Source organism: Sinocyclocheilus grahami, unplaced genomic scaffold, assembly GCF_001515645.1.
Source record: "Sinocyclocheilus grahami isolate Dianchi unplaced genomic scaffold, SAMN03320097.WGS_v1.1 scaffold1506.1, whole genome shotgun sequence".
Classification (NCBI taxonomy): domain Eukaryota; kingdom Metazoa; phylum Chordata; class Actinopteri; order Cypriniformes; family Cyprinidae; genus Sinocyclocheilus; species Sinocyclocheilus grahami.
The window spans coordinates 121,910-127,316 of NW_015506685.1; positions in this window are offsets into that span (position 1 = coordinate 121,910).

The following is a 5,407-nucleotide window of genomic DNA, read 5'->3' on the forward strand; positions in this document are numbered from 1 at the left end:
AATAATGGATCACAGTAGAACTGTTTGTACATCTAGCATTCATTAGCCTCTCAAAGAGGCCCACCTGTGGTTAGCCAACAAACAATTCACTTTCAACCCACCAGCAAAGCACCAAACCAAAAATAACATTCAATGACAAACTCATCTTGAGTTTCTGAAACAACAGTTGTTTTGTCTGTGGAGAGCTGACAGGCTCGTAGGGGCGACTCAAAATCGTCTTGCCCCCTTGCTGTGTTCACAACAAACCTCAGATCTGACCCAAAAGTTTTTAACAGGGGCAAGAGTTTTAGAACAAGTGAAAAGTAAACTTTGTAAGAAAACTTTTACAAAACTCCATATATTGGTTTCTGTATGACCCCAACACATCGAGGCAAACAAAAAAAAAATAGAAATGTTTATTAAGCTACTTGCTGCATGAAGAGTTTGGTTCCAAAACACTATAAATCCATTTTGATTCATTTGAGTAAAAATGTGTTTTCTTTACCAAGAATGTCGCAAGATGAAAACCACTATTTTCTGATTCAAACGTTCACATAGCATATTTAGGTTATAATAACATTAAAAATTAAAATCCAGATTTTGATTTTCAAAGATTTATTATAAAATGTTATAATTTTTTTCCCAAAATGCAATAAATCCATGACACTTTTTTTTCTTCAAAATGCAATAAATCCATTGAGTCAATATAAAAGTTATTTTTCATATTGAAACTGTTGAAAATACACAACAGTAAGTTGATCCACATATGACAGCCTCTGAACTTGGTCAATACTAATCTTTGGACTAAAAATACATTCAATCAGTCATCGCTCCCAAAATGAATTCAACTGCTATAATCAAATGCTATAAATTAATTACAACAATAAAAGAAAATTTCATCATGAACATACATGAACAACAATATCACATTAAACCACAGAAATTCCCAAATGACTTTTCCCTTACATTCAACTTCCAAAAGTGCATTAATCTTTGCCATGTTACGTTTATTTAGTTGACTAGTGCTATAGCCTACGCTGTATTAACAAAAACATAAATGGCATTAATAAAAACACTTACACTGACAAGCTACGCAATATCACGTTCATAATCGAATGTGACTCATCTGCGATTATGAACGTGATATTGCAGTGATTTACGGCTCTGTGTATTAAATGCCGCTCCATCTGAAAGCACGTGATGGAGATTTACTATTAATCACAGAACCGGCTTTACTGACGAGATGCACATGACAATCACATGCGATTTATCGTGCATAGTGATGGGACAATTGATACAGAGGCTCCGATGCGCCGACGCAGTTTTCAAAGCACTATTGTATCATACACTGTGCCGATGCTTGTATCGAAATGACAATACCACGTGATTGATGACGTTTGAAGCTTCGGACGTCATGCAGTATCGGAAGGTCGGGACAGCTGGTTTGAAAAAATCAGCGCTTCGCATGACTCTTGTGTTTGACTTTACATTGACTTGGTTGTGTGTGTGTGTGTGGTGTGTGTGTGTGTGTACACTTATTTGGGATTCAGTAGAATAGTTTAGAACAACCTCAACACCAGACAGAAACTGAATGCACGTCACACCTTGCATTTTATCATGTTCTAGCTGGGGTCTCAGAGACCCCAAACAGCTCACCCAAAATATTTTTGCTACTACTCACGTCAATTATTAATTATAATCACACACTTGTGTATTTTATATTATTGATCAATATGCGAATCCATTGACCGGACTACGCATGACACGAGATGGCACAGATTAAAAACTTTTTCAAACCATCCTCTGCTCCGCGATGTGCTGGAGAAACGAGTCTGACCACCAGATGTCGCGCTAATGTGCACAGTGTTAAAAAAAAAAGCTTTGAGTAATGAACCGTTTTTCGGCACAGTTTGATGAAAGCCTCAAACGGTTCAGAAAGCCTCGGTTTCCCATCACTAATCGTGCAGCCCTAAATTTGTTTGTTGATCACAAAGTACAAAGCAGATGAGGAAAACTAGGATGCCGGGTGTATTCAAAGCGCCACCATTAATGTCTAGAGTGCGCGAAACGGTGCGCTGTGATTGGTTGAGCGGATATATCGCATTCTGCAGAAAAGGGAGACTGGCGTTTGTCGTGGTTTGGAAAGAAAGGGAGAAAACATTACAGAATAACTCGGCGGATATCGCATTTTGGGTAAAATTAATAATGGACTTTTCAATACCGACCAGATACAATACTGATTTTGGCAGAAACAAATTTTTTTTTTAAATGGTGTTTATCGCGTTTTGGAACCAAACTCTTCATATATATATATATATAATTTCCCACAAGGCATTCACATTTTTGCATTGTCATTTATTAATGAATTGCATAAAGATATCATATATCATTTAAAACTACTATTATTATTTCTACACTTTAAAGGGGTCATATGATGCTGCTAAAAAGAACATCATTTGGTGTATTTGGTGTAATGAAATGTGTTTATGCAGTTTAAGGTTAAAAAAACACATTATTTTCCACATATTGTACATTATTGTTTCTCCTCTATGTCCCGTCTTTCTGAAACGTGTCGATTTTTACAAAGCTCATCGGTCTGAAAAGCGAGGTGTGCTGTGATTGGCCAGCTATCCAGAGCGTTGTGATTGGTGTCCCGGCTGGAGCGACGAGACAAAACCAATAAAACCCATTATAAACGGGGCATTTGTTGCATCCAGTGGGGACATAATTACTGATTATAATGACTTATAATGACTCTTCCAGGATCAGGAAACAGTCCTCCATAAAATGCGCTGCACACATCTGAATATTTGGGTTGAAGTGTTCTGGAACAGTGTTGTAAATACAACTTAACCACTGATTTCTAGTCGTGTTCTCTTTTGGAAGACCAAACAAAGTAGTTTCGCTTTCACAACAAAACACACAGCTTCTTCACGACATGGCGGCAGCAACAATACTACAGCAAGAATAAAAGTTACGCCTTCTTTCTTTGCGTGAACATTTGGGCGGCGTTATGCAAATCGTCCCACATCGTGAGGTAGACATGTGGGGGCGTGTTAGAACGAGCCGTTTTAGGTAGACGTGGTTGACTCTTAACTTTTATAAAGAATATCTCTTTGGATTTGAGACTTTTGTTTTTGCAACTTTACAGATCTTCTTTATGCACCAAGAGCTTGTAACACTCCAAAGAGAAAGGAACAATTGAAATCTCATCATATGACCCCTTTAATCATTACTGTTTCCAAGGTTGTCACAGAGTGACATTTACTTTGAACTTCTTGGAAAGGGTTTTGAATTGAGTGTGTCTCTGACCTGAGAAACCAGTGAAAACTGCCATCTCAGCAAACTGCCATATGTGGACCTGTTTTAATATTACAATATTACATGCAAGAAACCAAGTGGGAATACAGGGAGAGTGGGAAGAAAGAGAGTAGCACTTGACAAAATCAAATAAACAAATAAACACACTATATGCCTGTTTACTCTCACCGCACAGTCTGTCAGTGGTGTGTATTTCTGTTTAAACACACAACGTTTCTACTTTACATATGACTTCTGGCTCATCTCACTCCCACTCAACAGAAACTCTTCATGCTCTGTGAGAGGGCAGATTCTGCAACCTCTGATTCGTAAATTATTTCCAGTCGACTTCTCTCTCTGAGAGTTATTAATTCATCAGCACTTCTTTCCCCAGCCATATTCAGAGTCAGCTATTATCGTTTTTTCATCTATCTATCTATCTATCTATCTATCTATCTATCTATCTATCTATCTATCTATCTATCTATCTATCTATCTATCTATCTATCTATCTATCTATCTACAGTGTTGGGGAGGAACTCATTACATGTAACGGAATTACGTAATTTAATTACAAAATAAACGTAATTGTAATCAGTTACAGTTACTGAGAAATTACAGTTAAATTACAGTTACTTATGAAAATATTAATGATTACAAAGGGGATTACAACTGATTTTTTTTATACACACACCCACATACAGATACAGATTTAATTGATTTATTTCCCAAAATTCACTGACTGCTCTAAAATATGAGACACCAATGTTTCAGGAGTTAAGGACACAGAATAGGACACATGCTTATTCAATAACTGTTTTATTTCCTATTTGGGTTTATGCATATGCTTTATTTTTTAAGATTAACTGTTTTTTCCAAGGCATTGTTAGATGCAGTGTTTCCTGTCATAGCAATGCAAATATTTGTTTTTTCCAAAACAGTACATATACAAAATAAACGTAATTGTAATCAGTTACAATCTATCTATCTATCTATCTATCTATCTATCTATCTATCTATCTATCTATCTATCTATCTATCTATCTATCTATCTATCTATCTATCTATCTATCTATCTGTCTATCTGTCTATCTGTCTATCCGTCCATCCATCCATCTGTCCAATCTCTCTGAATATGAATGCTCATATATATTTCTTGTACACAGGACACCTGCAATGATTGGCTGCTCCTTTGTGGTGGATCGTGAGTATTTTGGAGAAATCGGGCTGCTTGACCCGGGCATGGAGGTTTACGGAGGAGAAAACATTGAACTTGGTATGAGGGTAAGTGAGATCCTTACTAAAGCCATATTTGTGCACTCATGTCATTATTTGGCTTAGATAAGTGAAATATGGTGATGTAAACATTTGCGCATAAAAGCATGTAAAAGAGACAAATAAGTGTCTGCCTTGTTCATTTTGTTCAGTTGAGACATTCACAGTCCAGTGTATTCAGGTAATTGGAATTCATTGAGCATGGAGCTGTTTTAGCATATGAGACCCTCTCAGAAATTACAATTCACGATTGTTGCCACCCTCTCTGTAAATTCACAGGTGACAATGTAATTAACTCTATCTGCAAAGCTTCAGCATTTGACATATGTTTAATTACATTTCTTCATGCTTTCATGCCCAAGGCGTCATACCAGAGAGTGTTTGGGGGGTAAGCATGCAGATTCCCCCCTCCATCGAGGAGTAGATGCGTTGCCCAAAGGAAGTGAAAGTACTCAGTGCCAAATTACACAAGCTCGGATGCTTTAAAGGCAGTAGGGTACAAAGAAAGTAGATTCTTGCAGCTGCAGCCTTGAGAGAAATTTCATGGCCCACATGGTCTGTGAGCCAATGGAGAATTGAACTTGCTTAAATTCAGAAGCTGTTCTTTCTGTGGGGCGTCGAATATCCTTAGAAGATTTGCATAATTTGGATTAAATTCATTTTAAAGATTCATTGCCAGTGTTGATTGACAGAAATGTGTTTTCAGCCTGATGATAGATTGAACTATGGAGATGAATAGTGCTGTTTGAAACGTCTGGTTGAAGACGGTTTCAATTGTCTGTTTGTTATGTCTCGGTGACAGTTGATACAAAAGTAGACAGAATCATTTGTGGTTTTCTTTGCAAGTAGCTTC